The sequence below is a fragment of the Hemicordylus capensis genome, chromosome 7 (assembly GCF_027244095.1).
Source record: "Hemicordylus capensis ecotype Gifberg chromosome 7, rHemCap1.1.pri, whole genome shotgun sequence".
NCBI classification, from domain to species: domain Eukaryota; kingdom Metazoa; phylum Chordata; class Lepidosauria; order Squamata; family Cordylidae; genus Hemicordylus; species Hemicordylus capensis.
In genome coordinates this window covers 23934285-23954085 of record NC_069663.1, presented here as the reverse complement: position 1 = coordinate 23954085, position 19801 = coordinate 23934285, and the positions used below count along the sequence as shown (strand labels likewise).

At 48.2% G+C, this 19801-nt stretch overlaps 1 protein-coding gene and 1 long non-coding RNA gene across 7 annotated transcripts in view; one reads left to right on the top strand and one right to left on the bottom strand.

Annotated features, from left to right (window-relative positions):
* Nucleotides 1–19801, top strand: part of LOC128332772 (cornifelin homolog) — a 139068-nt gene that overhangs the window by 98773 nt on the left and 20494 nt on the right. The window lies entirely within an intron of this gene.
* On the bottom strand, nucleotides 3543–12470 carry LOC128332773 (uncharacterized). Its single transcript, XR_008310754.1, has 3 exons — nucleotides 12379–12470; nucleotides 8915–9122; nucleotides 3543–3697 (listed from the first exon to the last, which is right to left on the bottom strand). It is a non-coding gene; the product is annotated as an uncharacterized LOC128332773 (long non-coding RNA).

The following is a 19801-nucleotide window of genomic DNA, read 5'->3' as shown; positions in this document are numbered from 1 at the left end:
GTCATTTGTGCCTTGGGTGAAAATTCTGGATTGATTTGTTCTAGGATCCATTTGTTGGTTTTCCTGGCTGTCCGTGGTATCCTCAAAAGTCTTCTCCAGCACCAACATTCAAAAGCATCAATGCTTTTTCTATCTTGCTTCTTCAAAGTCCAGCTTTCACATCCATAGAGTGTCACGGGGAAAATCATTGTCTAAAGGATTCTAATCTTTATAGGTACAGACACGTCACGGCATCTAAATATCCTTTCCAAGGCCTTCATTGCAACCCTACCAAGTGCTAGTCTGCGGCGTATTTCTTGACTGCTGGTATATTTCTTGACTGCTAGTAGTTCCTTACATATTATTATTTATATACCTCTTTTCAACGAAAAAGTTCTCGTAGCTCAGTGGTAGAGCATCTGCTTGCCTTGCCTGCAGAAAGTCGGGCTGGAAAGGACTCCTGCCTGAAACCTTGGAGAGCCACTGCCAGTCAGAGTAGAAGGTCCTGAGCTAGAGGCGCCGAGGGCTTGACTCGGCAAAAGGCAGCTTCCTATGTCCCTCCTGCCCCTAATTCTTGTGGTCTGGGAGGCTGCTTGCAGTTATTCAGTAGTATTTATTTATTAATTATTTATTTCATTTCATTTACATTTATCTTCCGCTCTTCCTCCTAGGAGCCCAGAGCCGTGTACCTTGTTAAATTTCTCCTCACAACAACCCTGTGAGGTAGGTTAGGCTGAAAAAGAGAAGTGACTGGCTCAGAATCACCCAGCAAGTATCAGGGCTGAACGAGGACTTGAACTCATGTCTCCGCGGTCCTAGTCCAGTACTCTAACCACTACACCACGCTGGCTAAGGTACTAAGGCAAAGGCACCCCACATATGCTCAGAGGTGTTCTTGTTTCACATGTTAAAGGCCGGGGCTTCCTCATCTGAGGACAGAACGCCCACCTTTTGGAACAACTCACACTTTAAAAAGAAAGAGACAGAAAAAGAAAGGAAGTGGAACGCGGAGGCAGCGGTAGATCCCAAGGCAACAAGGAGGACCCCGATGTGCGGCGGCCGCGCGCGGGCTGGGGTGTCCGGGTGCCCCGGTTTGTCTCCAGCTGGCGCGGCCACCACGCCGGCCCGGAGTGGGGAGGGGGGGCAGAAGGGGGCGGCGGCGGGAGCGAGCCGTGCTCCCCGGCTCAGGCAGCGAAGTGGAGCCGACTCTGGAGTTGATCAATATTCGATTTAGGTGCTAATTCGCCGCTTTTCTGCAGCTGTCAGCGGGTGATGTATGGGGGAGGCGGCGGGGGTCGCCGGCAACTAGAGCCTTCTCCGCAACTTAACAATAGGCCCGCTTGAATATTATTTATGGGCTCGGACTTTGGATGCGGGGAGGGGGCGCGGGGGGGGCGCCGCGCGGAGGGAGAATCGGAGATCTGGGGAGGTGGGTGGGGGGCGAGGGGGCGCGGAGGGAGAGTCGGAGATCTGGGGAGGTGGGTGGGGGGTGAGGGGGGTTGCGGGGGGGGCGCGGCGGGGAGGGGGGTGGAGTGGAGAGTTGTCTATTTGTGATGTCTCTTTGCCCGTGAATGACAACAACCCGCCGGATAATTTAACAAACACTACAGAGGAGAGACAACAAGAGGCGGAGGAGACGGAGCAGGGGGGAGGCGGGGGGGCTCGCTTGATCTAGCCTTCCCCCTCTCTGCCCCCCATCCCAAGCCCACCCAGCAGCGCCAGCCTGACAACTCGATCCCCTTTCCTTCCATTAGAGAGGCACCCAGGCAAAGGAATTGGCTGGGGGTGCTGGGGGTGGGGTGAAGAGAGGCACTGGGGGAGAGCTCAGAAGCCAAACTGGGGGCCCGGAGGGGGGGAGACATGCCATGTGAAAAAGGGAAAATGGGGCATTGGGCTGTTGTGGGGCAAAGGTAGGGTGAGATCTCTCCTCTCCCCCCCCCCGCCGCCCACACACAGAAGGTTTCTCAAATTGGCACATAGCAACGATTCAGTTGGAGATATTTTGGATTTGTCTCCAGAGGAGAGGCTGGTGGTGACGATTTGGGGGTGTCTTTAGGAAATAGGCAAGGAGAGAAAGGGGAGGGTGGGTGGAAGGAGGCCCGTGAGGGGTGCTCTGAAAGGGTTAAGGCCCCCCCCCCAAAGGAAACGGTAAGCTCCCCCTGCAGCTTCTTTCTGACTCGAAGTCTCTTGAAGGATGGGATGGCGTGCCCACCTTAGCAGTGTGGCTGTGCCAGTCCTTGGCCAGAGGTCTGATGGGCCACTGGGTGAAACAGGATGCTGGACTAGATGGGCCTTGGGCCTGATCCAGCAGGGTTGTTCTTATGCTCTTATGTCTGCTTCGAGGGTCCCCTTTGTCTTGGCATGAACCTGGGAGGAACTAAAGACCAATTATATATTAATCCTCCCCATGTCTATCAATCCCCTCCATGTCCCCCCCCCCGCTGCTGCCCCCCCCCCGAATTCATCAGATGGGTGATCCCAAAACATCCACTCCCTGTTTTGATGCATGAGGGTAACTCCACCCATGCATTAAGAGATGGCGGGAACCCAGGCATGAGCGCAGGCCTCATCTTTGGGCACCACTTTGCAAATGAACAAGTTGATCCTCTGCACCCCAGTTGTTTGTTAAAGACGAAGGGGCAATCCAAGACTGGTTGTTGTACACCACCCAGAGCCTTAGGGTGGATAGAAGTGGTATAGAAATGTAGTAAGTGAGTAAGTAAGACATTTTGCTGCCTGAAGCAAAGGACAAGTTGACGCCCACACAGCTGCACCCTGCCTCACACCTACCACTCCGAGGCGACCACCTCATCCAGCAGTAGTGTAGTGGTTAGAGTGCTGGATTAGGACCGGGGAGACCCGAGTTCAAATCCCCATTCAGCCATGAGACTAGCTGGGTGACTCTGGGCCAGTCACTTCTCTCTCAGCCTAACTTACAAGGTTGTTGTGAGGAGAAACTTAAGTATGTAGTACACCGCTCTGGGCTCCTTGGAGGAAAAGCGGGATATAAAAATGTAAAATAAATAAATAAATAAAATCCTGGTTCATGGAACCAAAGTATGACCAGAGCCTTCTCTGCACCCCAGTTAAAGAGAGAGATGATGGAGAGTGAGTGTGTGTGTGTGTGTGTGTGTGTGTGTGTGATTATTCTTCAGAGCACCACCCCCAAATCCAGTTTTAAACACCTATTTTGCACATTCTTTCCCCAGATATAAATTGCAGATGCACCACAACTGGGGGTGGGTGGACGGACAAGGGAAGAATAGGAAGAGGCCTGTCATGAAATGGATTGGGGAAGAAGAGCCTGATGGTGCTGATGGTGGTGGCTGTCAAAGCAGCAGAGATGCCAAAGGGAAGAGGCAATTAGAAGAAAAGGATCTTCCCCCTCCTATAAATCTCCCCCCTCTTTTAAAATAAACAAACAGACACTTTCCAATCAGAGCCACTGAAGGGAAGCGGCTCTATAGAACAAAAAGAGAAGGAGGGAGGGGAGAGATTTACATAGTAGCATATAATCTTGCCAGTAATTTGTTTTAATTACTATTAAAATCTGGTCTAATCATACAAGTGGGGCTTTATTAGCCTTCGTGAGAGAGGAAAGGAAAGCAGCGACTGCTGAGCCCACAGCTCTTGTGTTAGTCCAACTCCCTCCCTCGCTTCGGATAAAATGGGTTCTCAAGGGGCTGAAGCAGGGCTCATTCTGAATGCCAAATCTCACCTGTAGATGCAAATAGAACAAAGAAAAGGGCTTTATGGAACATGCACAGACTGCAGGCACAAAGTTACTTCCCTAATATTTAGGGAAGGATCGCTTTCAAGTAGGGGCCAGTTCACATGATCGGATAAATGGCCAATAAATGGGGAACCGGAGGTTCCTACGGTACACATGCTCCCAATTTCCATTTGTGTGAACCTGGAAATCTTCAGCATGTTGGGTCGGCACCGAACCAACCGGACATTTACCCAGGAGGAAGGGCCAGAGTTCAGATCTAAGATTAATGATCCCAGGTGAATGTTGGGTTGGCATGGTGCTGACCCAACATTGCTGAAAATGTCTGGGTTCACACAACTGGAAATCGGGAGTGTGCAATCCATGTGTGTAACCATGGGAATCCCAGGTTCCACATTTACCAGCCATGGATCCAATTGTGAGAACCAGGCCTAATAGTTATCAAATATTCATAATGAAGGGACTTGCTGTAAACCAGCCCTCAAAAGGAGTCTTGTTCAGATACATAGGAACAGAGGTAGCTGCCTCATACAGAGTCAGACCATAGGTCTATCTAGTTCAGTATTATCTACACTGGGAGGAGAGCTGGTTTTGTGGTAGCAAGTATTCATTGTCCCCTTAGCTAAGCAGGGTCCACCCTGGTTTGTATTTGAATGGGAGACTACACATGAGCACCGTAAGTTATTCCCCTGTGGGGATGGGGCTGCTCTGGAACGAGCACCTGCCTGCTTGCAAGCCAAAGGTTCCAAATTCCCTCCCTGGCAGCATTTCCAAGGTAGGGCTGAGAGAGATTCCTGCCTTCAACCCCGGAGAGGCCGCTGCCAGTCTATGCAGACAATACTGAGCTAGATGGACCAATGGTCTGACTCAGTATATGGCAGCTTCCTATGATCCTGTATTCCTACACTAACTGGCAGCAACTTCTCCAGAGATTCAGACAGAGATCTTTCCCACCCATGCCTGCAAATGCCAGGAATTGATCCTGGGACCTTCTGCATGCAAAGCAGATGATCTACTACCACTCATCCACATACTACCTTCCTATGGTTGTGTATTGATTTACACACCCCTCTGCCAGACAAAAAGTGGGTTCATGATGCCAGCTGTTAAAACGCGTTCACACATGCAAAGTAACTAACTCACCCATCCATACGTTAGCAAGGGATGTAGATAAAATGCCATTCCATGGCTCTGCTTCTTCATACCTTATCACACCCCTGCAAAACCTTCCCCATAGAAACCCACCCTACATCCAAAGGAGTGGCACGGAGAGGAAGGAAAAGGCCCTTTTGATCTGTTTATAGTGTGTCTACACAGGGGGCTTAACGCAGATTAACAAAACCACATTAAATTCACCCTTTCAATACAGGTTAATTAACCTGCTTACAAGCCCCACATGTGCCCGGGCCCTTGATCAATCGAACTGTACAAAGCCTCCTTGTAACTGCTTTCCTCAGTTAAATTTAATGACAGCTTGGCTCACTTGAGCCAACCACCAGTCATGCCCAATGACAAAGAATGCGTGGCGTCTTTACCACCAAGGAAATGTGACTGGAGGCCCCATTCCTTTTCTTTCTGTGCATCAGTTGTGCAGTTCTGGGATTCTGGAATCCCAAGGGCAGCACTGGGCTAGTGGTGTGTGTGTGTGTGTGTGTATGTGTGTGTGCGCGCACACATGATGCTACTCACTGATCCTTCACCTGTGCTTCTCTCTTTTTGAGTTTCCTATCATATCCAGGAAGATTAGAAATGCCATCTGTCCATAAACCAAAGGTCAAGAGCCCTGGATTCAGCAGAAGTGCCTAGATTTTGCCCCCAAGACCATACGGCACACCTGGCAATTATGTGGATTCCTAGACTTCCTCTATTAGGTGTCCAGGCATCTGCATAGTATTTGTTATATGTTAAGGTGTAGATTGGGGACACGCCTCTGCCATGTGGTTTCTACGCTGAGTTCTGTGAGGTTGCCTGATCATTGTGGGCTTGGATTTCTTCCGCGAATCACAGGATCTGCCTCACTCCAAGGATATCAGATACTAGCACATGATGTAAACATGTGCTTTCCTCTAGGGTGCCAGAGGTTACCTTTGAAAACCCTTATTCCAAGGGTACTTAAAAGGGCACATCCTTTCATACAATCCCATATCTGGCCGCTCCTGTGGGCTAGAGCTGTGAGAAAGCATTTGCTGTTAGTTCCAGTCCCATGAAGTCTGGCGGGCTTCATCTGTGACCTGCCCCACCTAGAACCTTAGGAGAGGAAAGCTGGGGTGGGGGATCCCGGTGTCATAGGGTTCTCTGGGGTCTAGGTCATAAAATCTTCCATCCTGAACTGTCAGCCTCATCCCATAACACTGTCGGTGGGGTGGAGAACCGGGGTCCTGACAACTAGGTATAACAAACCAGCAATTCTCATGCCATATGCATTCATTTCTATGCCCAGGATAAATTCTACATTTTCATTTTTGGCCCTGGGATTCCCATTTTACAAAAAGAACAAACCATATTAAAAACCAAAATAGAAAACAAAACAATTAAATACATTAATACAGCCAATAAGCTGATTCAGAGCCAGCAGAAATCAGGATAACCTGTAATTACAGATTAAAAGCTTGACCAACCTGATGCCTAAATGTACACAGAGAAGTTGCCAGGCAGATCTCCTGAGGGAGGGCATTCCCTTGAGAAGGCTGGATATGCTTTACTGTGTTAGGCTGCAGATACAAGGCCCATAGAAAGCTGTAACAATGCCACTTTCCCATCTCTGCTGCCCTCGCTAAGCCTCTGAGGAAGCCGATATTGACTTTCCCCATCTGCTGTCTCAGAAACATGCCGATCATTCCATTCTGGTGGCGGGGGGGCGGGACACTGTACATAATTTAACGTGTTTGGAATAACCATTCCAATTCTATATTCTCTCATAAGAACATAAGAACAGCCCTGCTGGATCAGGCCCAAGGCCCATCTAGTCCAGCATCCTGTTTCACACAGTGGCCCACCAGATGTCGCTGGAAGCCCACAGGCAAGATGTGTGTGTGTGCCCACTCTCCTGCTGTTACTCTCCTGCAACTGGTATTCAGAGGCATCCTGCCTCTGAGGCTGGAGGTGGCCTATAGCCCTCCAACTAGTAGCCATTGATAGACCTCTCCTTCATGAAGTTATCCAGACCCCTCTTATAGCCATCCAGGTTGTTGGCCATCACCACATCTTGAGGCAGAGAACTCCACAAGTTGATTATGCGTTGTGTGAAAAAATACTTCTGTTTGCTGGTCCTAAATTTCCCGGCAATCAATTTCATGGGATGACCCCTGGTTCTAGTGTTATGGGAGAGGGAGAAGAATTTCTCTCTATCCACTTTCTCTACTCCATGCATGATTTTATAGACCTCTATCGTGTCTCCCTGCAGTCATCTTTTTTCTAAACTAAAAAGCCCCAAGTGTTGTAGCCTTGCCTCATAAGGAAGGTGCTCTCGGCTATCATCTTTGATGCACATTTCAGATCCAGACTGAGTCCAGGATAGATGCCCCTACCACTCCTACTGGTCAGGCTTAAGTCATAGGTTGTAGGTAGCTGCCTTATACCAAGTCAGACCATCGGTCCATCTAGCTCTGTATTGTCTACTCTGACAGGCAGCAGCTCTCCAAGGTTTTTGGCCAGAATCTTTTACAGATTCTGCCAGGGATTGGACCTGAGACCTTCTGCAGTACATGGTCCAACTCATGATTGCCTTCTCTGACTGGCAATGGATCTCCAAGGTTTCAGGCAGGAGTCTCTCCCAGACAGCCCTATACTGGAGATGCCAGGGATTGAATCTGGGACCTTCCATATGCAAAGCAAACACTCTACCACTGAGCTACAGCCACTCTTAGAGGAGAAGGACTCCCACATCCAGACCCCGTCTGAACAGGAGGAGAGCTGGTCTTGTGGTAGCAAGCATGAAGGGTCTCTTTTGCTATGCAGGGTCAACTCTGGTGTGCATTTGAATGGGAGACTACATGTGAGCACAGTAAGATATTCTGCGTAGGGGAAGGAATTGCTCTGGGGAGAGCATCTGCAATGCATACTTGCATGCAGAAAGTTACAAGTTCCCTCCCTGGTATCTTCAAGACAGGGCTGAGAGAGACTCCTGCCTGCAACCTTGGAGACGCCGCTGCCAGTCTGTGCAGACCATACTGAGTTAGATGGGCCAAGGGTCTGACTCAGTAGAAGGCAGCTTCCTATGTTCCTATGGACTTCAGCCTAGAACTGGGGGCGGCAAAGGGAGAAACCAACCCCAGACGTCATTCCCCAACCGGTCCCCATCTCCCTCCCAGCTCCACTCTTTTAATTAAGTATCTGTCTGTGTTAATTGATCATTTCTTCTATTAAATTCCCAGCTCATCTAGTAGCAGCTTTAATTGCATCTGGAGAAGGACGTCCCTTTACCTCTGGGCTCTGTCAAGATTTGGCCTGGCCTCCTTAACACCATCTCTTGCTCTGCCTTTGTGACAGAGTAGCCCACCAGTCACTGGAGAAACTCATTTATCAGGATTTCTCCATTAACCATGCCCTCACCGAGTCCCATGACAAGTCCAATGGCTTTATTTTCAGGAACTGGCTATGTGTGGCCCAGTGCTGGCTGGATCTAATGAGGCAGGGGGGTACTAAAAGAGGCCATGTGCATTGCTCCTCTCTCTCTTTCTCTCTCTCTCTCCCCTGCCCGAGATCCACGCTGCCTGCAGTTAATTGCACAGCTCCGTTGGACAATTGTCCAGCCTGCAGGCAGCAGAAGGTGTGCACTAGGGCAGGGTTTCTTCACCCTGGGCCCCCAGATGTTGTTAGACTACAACTCCCAGAATTCCCAGACATGGCCTTTGTGGCTGGGGATTCTGGGAGTTGTAGTCCAACAACATCTGGGGGCCCAAGGTGAAGAAACCCTGCACTAGGGTTTTGCACAGAACGGGATTTGTGTTCTGTTCCGAGCTGGGCATAGAACGCAAAACGGCTCGAACATTCCGGCCAGAACACCTGGGCGACCCAGTGTTTCCATGGAACACAAGCCCATTCTATTCAGAACATTCTGAGTATTCCAGCTTTTTTTTTTTTTTTTTAAATTAAGATAATAAGGGCAGCGATGGGTGGGGGTGGTGAGAGTTACCTTTAGCCTTAAATTAATCCAAGCACTTACAGGTACCTTTAACATTAAAGTAATCAAAGCTCTTCTCTTACCAGTTGAAACGCGCTGGGTAGGCACGGCAAGCCGTGGTGCTTGGGTCAGCATCCTGTGTGGTGGTGCGTCCCTGGCGTTCCCCTGGCCTCCGTGCATGAGCCGAGCTCGGAACATTCTGCACATCCCTAGTTCTCACGATCCTCAACAGGGTAGGACAAAAGCCCTACCCAATTTCAGGAGCTGTGTGCACTCCTGTGTTCTGATCATCTGCGAAGGAAAGGAAGGAGCTCAGGTGGGGCACTTGTCCTATCCTCTTGAGGATTGTGATGATGGCCCCAGAGCCCACAGCTCTCAGTCCCAACTCCTTGAGTCATGAGCTTCATTTGAACCCAGATCAACCTGCTCTTGGTCCAGTTCTCTAACCACTACATTGCAATAACTCCCCAGGCTAGTCCTGTCTGCTTCAACTTGCCCTAGCTGGCCCAAGGCCTCAGGCAGAGCAATCTTCCCAGACCTGGTCCATCAGACTAGACATTGGGGGATGACCCCAGTATCTTGGGCATGTACCTCTATCACTGAGCTGGGGGGCCTTCCCTAAATACACTAGATGAGATTAGAATCTGTAGCTCCAAGCCAAAGGGAAGTGCCATGCTTAAGACAGAAAGCCATCCCATATCTGGTCTTTTGACTAAGAGCCCCACAAAATTATGGGGCAGGCCCTCTTATAGTTCCCAGAAGCCAAGAGGGTAGCACATTGAGTAGCATGCACATTGACCATTGAGTTCATCCAGCAAACACAGAGCATACAGGTTTTACAAGAGGAAAAATACACCATACTGTGGCCATACTTCTTAAGAAATTGAAATTTGGGTTGAATATTGGAATCTGATCACTTCCAACCCCTGCTCCAAATATTCTGGCGACCCGTTTGCAAATCTGCTGGGCTTATGACAAATCTGCTTACAAGTCTAGCTTATGTGGACAACATGCTTCATTCTAACTTATTTCAACCTATGTTCATGTCATGCAAGCTGCAGCTTTACATTTTGGCCCTTCCATGGCAGATCATTTCCACTCTCACCTCTGCACAAGGAAAAGCAGGTGTGGGTGCATACACACACTTGCACACAGGTTTAAGACTACAAGATCTATGCAGTGCAGCAAACCATTTACAAGAGGAAATATCCAAAGGGGAGGGCTGGAACTGAAAGTCCAGTCGGTTGATAAAACTGAAGGATGAAGGCAGCAGTGGAACTGTTATGGGGTCCAGAAAGCTTACTGAACCAGCCAAAATTTGAAGAAGCAAATTTTCTGTGGTGATCAGCTCTTCTGAGCAGGGAAAAAATAATTGAAATGGGAGCCCACCTGTGATTTTATCTAGGTTTTTTGGGGGGAGTACGCTGTCCCCCCACACCACTCATCACTGACTCTCTTACCACTTTCCCCCATTCTTCTATCAGCCCCAGATTTTTTTTGGTCCACTTCCATCCATTCTGCCATCTTCCATTATTTTAATCACTTTTTATGCCTCTGCAACTTTCTCTCGCTTGTCCTGTCCTCAGGCCTTCTCCCTCGCCTTTCCTCCACTCCTGCCTCCCCCCTCTCCCCCATCCTCCTCTATCCCCCCTGCAATTTCCCTCCTTCTCTCCCACCCCCCCTCCACCCCCCGCCGATTCTCGACAGCCGAAAGTCCCAATCAATCAATGAGCCAAGGATGTTATCAATAACCCAGAAGATGGATAAAGCCGCACGTCTTGATTACAATCCCTGTCTGCCGCACTTTAATTAACACTTTAGTTAATTAGTTCGGGACCATTTACGAGTAAAATGTTTTTATTAGGGAATTTGCATGATGGCGCCACTTGATGAATTGATGTGTTACCCAAACTATCCGACTGTTCTTAATAGATAATAAACAGGAATCAATCAGCCAGCGCCGACCGAGCCTCCCACGACGGCGCATCGTCTCCACTCATTAAGACAGGGCGACGAAGAAAGTTTCCTTCCTCCCCAGCCTGTGGCCAAGCGTCAAGCAGCGTCCGCAGTTCTGCATCCAGAGAGGACAGCCACAGGCCTGTGGAGAGCCTTTCTCAGCGAGAGATGCAGAGCTGGTTCCCCGGCAGTCAGGGCTGGCCCATCCACTAGGCAAAGCCAGGCAGTTGCCTCGGGCAACAATTCTTAGGGGGTGCTACACGCCTTCCTTTCCCTCTCCAAGCAATCACCGACATATCCGAGTTGCTGAGAGTGCCCATTTGCTCTTCTCCCCGGAAAGGGGGGGGGGCCCTCAGGGGCAAGAAAGAGTGAGCGAGCAAAGACAGTCTTACCCTGCTTTACTTGGCTGTCTCTGCTGTCCTGAACGCTCTCCTGTCCTGGAAAACTAGCAACCTGTGCAGCTCAAGTTAAAGCCGGGACTTTGCAGTCCTCAGCTGTGGGGTGGGGTAGGGTGGGCGCCAAAGTCAAACTTCACCTGGAGTGTTAGAAACCCTAGGGCCAGCCCTGCCCACAGCCCAGCGTGCGGACTGGACTTCCAGTCCAGAGTCCTGGAGCTTCCAAAGAGTACCACCAAAGCGCTGTGGCCACCACATTAGTGTCTGTGCAAAGGAAACCAGTCACCGATGGTCTGCCTGGACTGCAGGCCTTGGGCCATTCCACTGGGCCATTCCAGGGTTTCGGAGTTTATTTCGGAATTAACTCTCACACTTTGTGGTTGCCACGCTGCCCTGGTGCATTGTGGGAGTCCTGGAGCCTGTCGATGTAGCCAGGATTGTGCTTAGTGTTACCAAAGGACTACTCTCCCAATGATGCCACCCCATGCCCCCAGTCCTCGCTCCCCTTTGCTCAGAATAACTCTAAAATTCCAGACTGACTCCTGGTTAAAAAAAAACCCCAAAAAACCCTTTTAGTAGCATTGCTTGCGGGCAGGGAGGGGCAGATCCCTAACACCTTAAATGTGGTCTTGTAAAGGATGCACCCAGGCCAGGGAGCTCAGGTCCTCAGCTCCTGAAAAGACCGAGAGCCTGAGACACTGTTTTATTAATATTCTGTACTTTGCTTCTTTTCATATTGTAAACCACTTTGGATGCCTTTGTCAAGGCAGAAAGGCAGTATAAAAATGTAGCAAGCAAGCAGACAGACAGAGAGTCACTTGCCTTGGGTTGCCAATATTTCAACTGGCCCCTGTAGCTGTGCTTTAGCCAGGCCTAACATTATTTATTATTAGTTATTTAAAATATTTATACCCCACCCCTCCAGTGCTCTACTGCTTGGGGTGACTCACAACAATAAGATAGACACTGATACAATAAAAGTAATAGAATTAACTTTAAAAAAATTTAAATGTCAAATTAAAAACCACAGTTATTAGGATCAAATTAAAACTGAAAATTATAAAAAGCTAGAGAAGCTAAAGAACATCACGTGGCTAACATCACGTGGTGCCACATGGCAGGCTGGTATCCTTATTTCAATCCTTCCACCTCTCCATCTTTGAGAGAGAGAGAGAGAACATGCCTTTGAAACTCACCTTCAGGTATACACTTAGGATTTCTAGCAGGGCAAAAATCAACCACTAGCCTGCTCCTCTCCCTAACACCGGCTCACTGGAGCTGATCAGACTGCTTGTGCAGAGACAGCTGTGGGGGCTGGTTGAAAGGCTGGCTACTGTCTATATCAGGGGTTGCTAATCTTGGTCCTTCAGCCATTGTGGCAGGGCATGATGGGAGTTGTAGTCCAACCACATCTAGGGACCCGCAGTTGGGAACCCATGCTCTATATCGGGGTTGCTCAGCTTCAGCCCTCTTGCAGACAGAGGTGAGCCAAGGTAATTTTGGAGCCTGGACCTAAAGGCCTTTAGAGGGCCCCACCCCATCCTGCAAATTAAGCATCGTCATGCTCCGCCGAGGAACCACACCACCTGGGATGGACTAAAGAGGATTGGGGGGGGGCCTCTGGGTGTTGTAGAGGCCCTGGACTTCGGTCCTGATGTCCGGGGGTAAGAGCACCTCTGCCTGCAGATGTTGGCCTACAATTCCCATAATTCCTAGCTATTGGCTACTGTAGCTGGGGATTATAGGAGTTGTAGTCCAAGAAGAGGTGGGGGGGCATAAGTTGAGCAGGCCTGCGCTATATGCTGCACTTCCAATTTATTTGAGCATCAAGCCGCACATTGGTTCATGGCCTCCAAACCTGCCACAAATTAAGTTGTGGTTCATTTATCCAAATTGCATTCCGTGTTGCTGTTCATCAGCCCATTAGCTCCATCCTACCTGCACTGCAGGGCCCTTCCAGACATCACAGAAGGAACACAGGAATCTGCCTTATACTGAGTCAGATTATTGGTACATCTAGCTCAGGATACACTGACTGGTAGTGACTGTTCATGGCTCCAGGCAAGGGTCTCTCCAAGCCCTACCTGGAGATGCCAGGGAGTGAACATCTGCATGGAAGATGTTCAGTCTCATCTACCACTGAGCCATGGCCCCATCCCATATGGGTACAAGCTGTACAGAGCGTCAGCCAATCAGGATGTTTTTTGTATGTTTGCATAAGCATGATTTTGAGTATGCACTCATGGAATTATTGTGAAGTTTTGTTTTTTTTAATTAACCAGTAGGATGGCCAGTTGGAAAAGGGAACAGGGTTCCTTTGCCTTTAACAGTTGTGTATGTCGACTCCTGGCACCCACAGAGCCATGTGGTTTGCTTTGGTAGAATACAGGAGGGGTTGACCATTGCCTCCTCCCAGACAGTATGAGATGATGCCTTTCAGCATCTTCTGAAAGATGCTGCCTGATATAGTACCAGCGGGGATTTGAACCAGCAACCTTCTGCTTGTTAGTCAAGCATTTCCCGCTGCACCACTTAAAGTGGCCTGTAGAAGTTCATATTGGATGAGAAAAAGCAATGGTAAACCCCTCCTGTATTCTACCAAGAAAACCACAGGGCTCTGTGGTCGCCAGGACTGATGGCACGGTCTTTCCTTTCCTAGAAGCCACAAAGTATTTCCCTGCTGTTGCTTGCAACTGGTCCCAAGACCATGATCTGAAAACAAATGCAGAAGCCACTTGGCTGAAGCTAAGCAGGTCTAGGTCTTGCTGGTGCCCAGATGGGAGACCCCCTGGAGACCCCATGCATGCCACCTTCAATTCTGTGACTAAGGAAAGTGGGGAGATACAATTACTGATTGGCAAATAAGCTAATTTTGCCAACTAGCCACTGAAGCTGTGTCTTTATTAGCCACCAGCTGTGCAGACATTAGCAAGTGATAATACTTATCTTTAAGAACATAAGAACAGCCCTGCTGGATCAGGCCCAAGGCCCATCTAGTCCAACATCCTGTTCTCACAGTGGCCCACCAGATGTCCCTGGGAAGCCCACAGGCAGGAGATGAAGGCATGTCCTCTCTTTCCTGCCATTGCTTCCTTGCAACGGGTATTTAGAGGCATCTATCTATCTATCGTATTTATATACCATCTGATATGTGCATCTCTAGGTGGTGAACTTGTGCCTCTGAACCTGACATAGCCTATACCCATCAAGACTAGTAGCTATTAATAGACCTGTCCTGCATGAGTTTCTCTGCGTACCTTTTAAAGCCATCTAAGCTGGTCATCATCACATCCCATGGCAGAGAATTCCAAAGATTAATTATGTGCTATGTGAAAAAGTGCTTCCTTTTGATCTTCCTAAATTTCCTGGCAATATTTCATGGGATGACCCCTGGTTCTAGAACTGCCTAAGAGGAAGAAACAGCAAGAGAACCCTTCAGCCACTGTGGCTGAGGATGATGGGAGTTGTAGTCCAACAATATATGGGGATCCAAGATTAGGAAGCCCTACTTTATGCCATGGAAAGCTTCACCTGCTGACTCCTGCACAGCAAACTGCATTTAAAGGCAGAAGAACAGGTCAGGTCTGCTCCCCTCATCATTTGGCAATCCTCTTCACATCAGATCACCCTAGTAGAGTTTATTCTGAACTCTGAGGATGCGGCTTTGAGCCTAGGGTTGCCAAATGCCAGGGGGAGAGCCCTGGTCTGCTCCTTTCTCTTTAGCAGAAATTTGCTGTAATCAGCAGGAGAACCTCTTAATGGCCTGAAGTCAAAGATCACTTCCAACTAATTACTGCAAATGAAACCTCTGTTAAAGGGACAGCATCAGGGGCTGCTGGAAAAGCGGGCAACCCAACTTGCTCCAGAGGTACAGGGACCCTGTTTGCCTTTGATTCTTTTTGTCCTATAGAAGCAATATCTCTGCAGGGACAGCAAGGGACACAAAATCCTCTCCAGTTTTCACATCCACTCTCTCTGGCTCCTTTATTGTTGATACTTGTGAGAAGAGTGCCACCATGTGGCCATTGGTAGTTAACTCAGGGCTTTTCAGGGTTCCCAGATGGACCAAGATAGAACCTAATTCATCCCCAGTAACTTCCAGGGCTCCTTCAACAAGGATAAATTATGATCTAATTCACCCAGGTGTTCAAATCTAAGCTTAATGTGGGTTACTAACATTAGTGTGATTGTGTGAACCCATGCTAAGGTGGGAATCTCAGATTCATCTCAGGCCATAAACCACTTTGGTGTGGGTTCACACAATCACACTAATGTTGGTAACCCATATTAAACCTAGATTTTTTTTAAGCATTGTGTGAACCAGGATTATGCATACGTTCGTCCCATTTAAGAGGGACTTGTTCCGGTTTACCATTTCCTCCTCCCGCGCAGTATGAGATGATGCCTTTCAGCATCTTCCTATATTGCTGCTGCCCGATACAGTACCAGCACGGATTTGAATCGGCAACCTTCTGCTTGTGAGTCAAGCATTTCCCTTCTGCACCACTTAAGGTGTTGCAGGTCTCCTGTACCAATGGATAAAAGAGGGAATTTCAGCTGGTGCTGCTTTTCTTTCCCCTGCATAGCAAGCTGTGCCTGCAGAAATTCCCTCTTCTGTCCATTGCTTGAAGATACAAGAGAACTGCCCTCTTTTAAATATGGCAACCCTAGGGAAGAGCTTATATAAAATCAAGATCAATACGTTTTTAGCTTCAAAATCCCACCTGGTCTTCCTTCCACACCTCCCCTTTCCTCACCGCTCCAGACATATCCTTGCCTATGATCCTTGCCTATGAAGGGAGGGGGTGATGGGAGTTGTAGTCCAACAACATCTCGGGTCCAAGGTTGGGATGCCTTCCACTAGAACACAAGAACACCCGGTGGAGCCTTCTTGGCAGCAGGAGATGTGATCCATCCTTCCAACATCATCCCCTTTGGCCTGAAGGTATGAAACCAAAAGTCAGCAGCCCTCTAACCAAATACCTGCAGAGGTTTTTTGCTCCACTTTCCATCGTTAATGTAGGCATCCCGTGTCACTAAATTGCTTTAATTGACATTTTGATGAAAGTTCTAATGGTTTGTTTTATTTTGTAAACCGCCTAGAGAGAAACATTTTATTAGGCAGCATAAAAATGCAATAAACAAATACACAGCAATAAAGGACAGCTGGTCCCAATCGAACTGCAGCCAAAGGAAAAGGACAGAAGAACTTGGAAATCTGTTGGTCCATGTAGCTCAGTATTGTCTACACTAGAGCTGCACAACTTTGATTTTCCTGGACTACAACTCCCATCCTCCCTGACTATTGGCCACTATAGCTGAGGATGGTGGGAGTTGTAGTCCGACAACAGCTGGAAGGCCAATGTTGTGCAGCCCTGGTCTCTGACTGGCAGCAGCTCTCCAAGGTTTCAGGCAGGAGTCCTTCCCAGTTCTACTTGGAGATGCTACCAGGGACTGAAACTGAGACCTTGTGCATGCAAAATGGCGCCCCCCTTCAAGTGGCGCCTGGGGCACGTGGCCTGCCTGCCCCACCCTAGATACGCCCCTGTTTAAGATCAGCTTCGTCCGTAGAACTGCTTTTTCAGGGCATAGAGGCAGATACTTGCACAGGAAGCTTCAACTAGAAGCTACAGTAGCTGATTAAAAAAACTGGCAACCCTAGGCAGAGGCCTTCCTTAATTGTCACCTGCGATTCCTGGTGTGGAGTTAGTTATGTGCAGCTAGGCAAACTGGGACTTTCAGCTCTCCAGGTGGAAAGAGGCCCTTCACAGACAAGCAACACAGAGCAACCTCCATCGGCCTGCTCTCATGTATACATCACAACAGCCCAGTGGTGTAGGCAGAAAACAGCTCAGCTGCAGGCCCTTTGCTGGACAAGGGCTGGACGCCCCTCCTTCTCCTCTAACCATGCCTGCATAGCACTGCTCTGGACATACCTCTTGTTTCAAGAAACAGGAAGACACTGATGTATAAGAAACAAAAATGCTTCTGAGCACACACGGAACTCTTTGCCCTCAGTGCTGAGAATTTGTAGCTCCCCCACCCCACCCGCCGCAACACTTTGAGTGACAGAGCAAGTCTTATTTCCAGGGTGCAGTGGTCTGATTTATTCATTTATCATTCATTTATTTAAAATATTTCTATCCCACCCCTCCAGACTGCTCGGGGCGGCTCATGACATTGCATGAGGTGATAGAGACCTGTCACCTCTCTCTCTCTTTTTTTAAATTTTTATATATATAGATAGATAGATAGATAGATAGATAGATATAGATATAGATATAGATATAGATATAGATATAGATATAGATATAGATATAGATATAGATATATGAGAATTAACCTTTAGGGGCAAACATGTACATGCCCCCACAAAAATCTGGCTGATGGGAAAGGAGAACCCTCTCTTTTGGGGCACCTAACCAAAAAGCAAAAAATATCCTGACCAGACTGTTTGGTTTTTTGCTTCCCTCTGGCCAGTTGGCAGCCTTTGTAGAGTTTCTTTTCATGGTTGAAGAAGTAACATTCATTTGGCTTTTCTCAATGCTGGAGGGGCATCTGCTGTTCCTGGTTTGTTTGTTTTCCCCCTCCCTTTTTTCCCAAGCTCTCCATTATTATATATGTTTTTCAGAAGTTTAAATAAAATGTGTGATAGAAGTGGCTTGTAGAACCAGCAGGGCCTTGAGGCGTTTCTTTACGGCTTCTCTTATTTCATCTTCTGAAAAATTGGCTTCCCTCCTTCTTGTGCTGCTTCTGCTGATGTCTTGGGGAGATTCATCCCTTGAAGTGATTTGCTAACCTCCTGCTTTATTTTACTCTGCACCAAAGTTGTTGTAGAGGAGCATTTTTGTAGATTTGTATAACATTGCTTGTAGGGAGGCTTGTGTGTTAAATTAGCATCCTGGCTTTGTCCCAAAGTCTCTGAGCAAATAAAGAAAAGTGTTGCTGAACATGTGCAGAGTGCTGATCTCTCATTCACTGTGATTTACTACATAGCAGTACTATGTAGTAAACTCCCAGGGTAGAGAGTATTACCAAAGCTGATCTGTTAAGTAGATGCATAGAAATATTTTAATGTTAACCTTCTTACTCTTGATCAGAGGTTCCCAACCATGGGCCCCCCGCCCATGATGCTGTTGGACTACAAATCTCATCATCCATTGCCACAGTGGTCATTGGGGCAGTGGATGATGGGGTTTGTAGTCCAATACCTGGGGACTCAAAATTTGGAACCTTTGCTGTTGATTATACTCTCATTGACAGCTAAGAATTATATGACGAGGTTATCCAACCAAACAGCCTTTAGTTTCTCTATTTGGGTCAATCAATTATCTTGATTGTTGCTTGTGATTTTATGTGTCTGTTATCTCCCCACCAAATCTAAAACCCTCTCTTGTTCCTGAGTGTCTGTATTGGGAGCAGGGTTTGAATTTCTAGGCAGCTCTGCTCCATGGCTGGTGCTATGGGGCAGCTACAGGATGGTAAAAAAGGAAAGGAAAGATTGTACTGATCTGCTGTCACTGAAGTGAGAACCTTCCTATATCGCTGCTGCCAGATATAGGTGACTACCAACATATATTTACTGGGCACAGTCTGGGAAACACACCAGCAGGGATTCAAACTAACAGCCTCTTGCTCCCTAGGCAAACTGCTTTCCCACTGCACCATGGCAGCTGATACAGGATGGGGAAAACAAACTAGAAAGCAAACTACAGATCCCAAGTGTTAGTGCTGTAATGTGCATGCAGGGTGCCAAAGTTATTAGCTAAGAGTGTCTTGGGAATGATGGGACCTTCCTGACAATTTGCCAAGAAAGATTATAAATATTGCTGGGAGGCTGGGTCATTTTGCAGCTCTTGATGGGGAGTCACGCATTGTCATTGACTGCAGCGAGAAAAGACTTCTGCCTTTTTCTTTGGGTCCATTTTGCTGAGCTCTTGGAACACCTAGCGGTGAGAATGGGAGGCAGGCAGATGGTTCAGGACTCCTGGGCTCCATTCCCAACACTGTTACTACAAATATTTATATACCGCTTTTCAACAAAAGTTTGCAAAGAGGTTTGCAGAGAAGAAAGAAAGAAAGAAAGAAAGAAAGAAAGATGGTTCCCTGCCCCCAAAGGGCTCACAGTCTAAAAAGAAACATAAGGTAGACACCAGCAACAGTCACTGGAGGGATGCTGTTCCATCATAGGGATAGGGACTGTGCTGGCATAGGGATAGGGAGACTGCCAGTTATTCTGCAAGATAAGACCACTTAGCTGCCTCAGTGCCCATTAAAGGTAAAGTGTGCCGTCGAGTCCTGGTGTCCACAGAGCCCTGTGGTTGTCTTTGGTAGCATATAGGAGAGGTTGACCATGGCCATCCCCTGCACAGTCTGAGATGATGCCTTTCAGCATCTTCCTATATCGCTGCTGCCCGACAGAGGTGTTTCACCAGCGGGGATTTGAACCGGCAACCTCTGGCTTGCTAGTCAAGTCATTTCCCGCTGCACCATTAGGTGGCCTAATAGCACAGTGGGGGAAATGTCATGATTCGCAAGCCAGAGGTTGTCAGTTCAAATCCCCACTGGTGTGTTTCCCAGACTATGGGAAACACCTATATTGGGTAGCAGTGACATAGG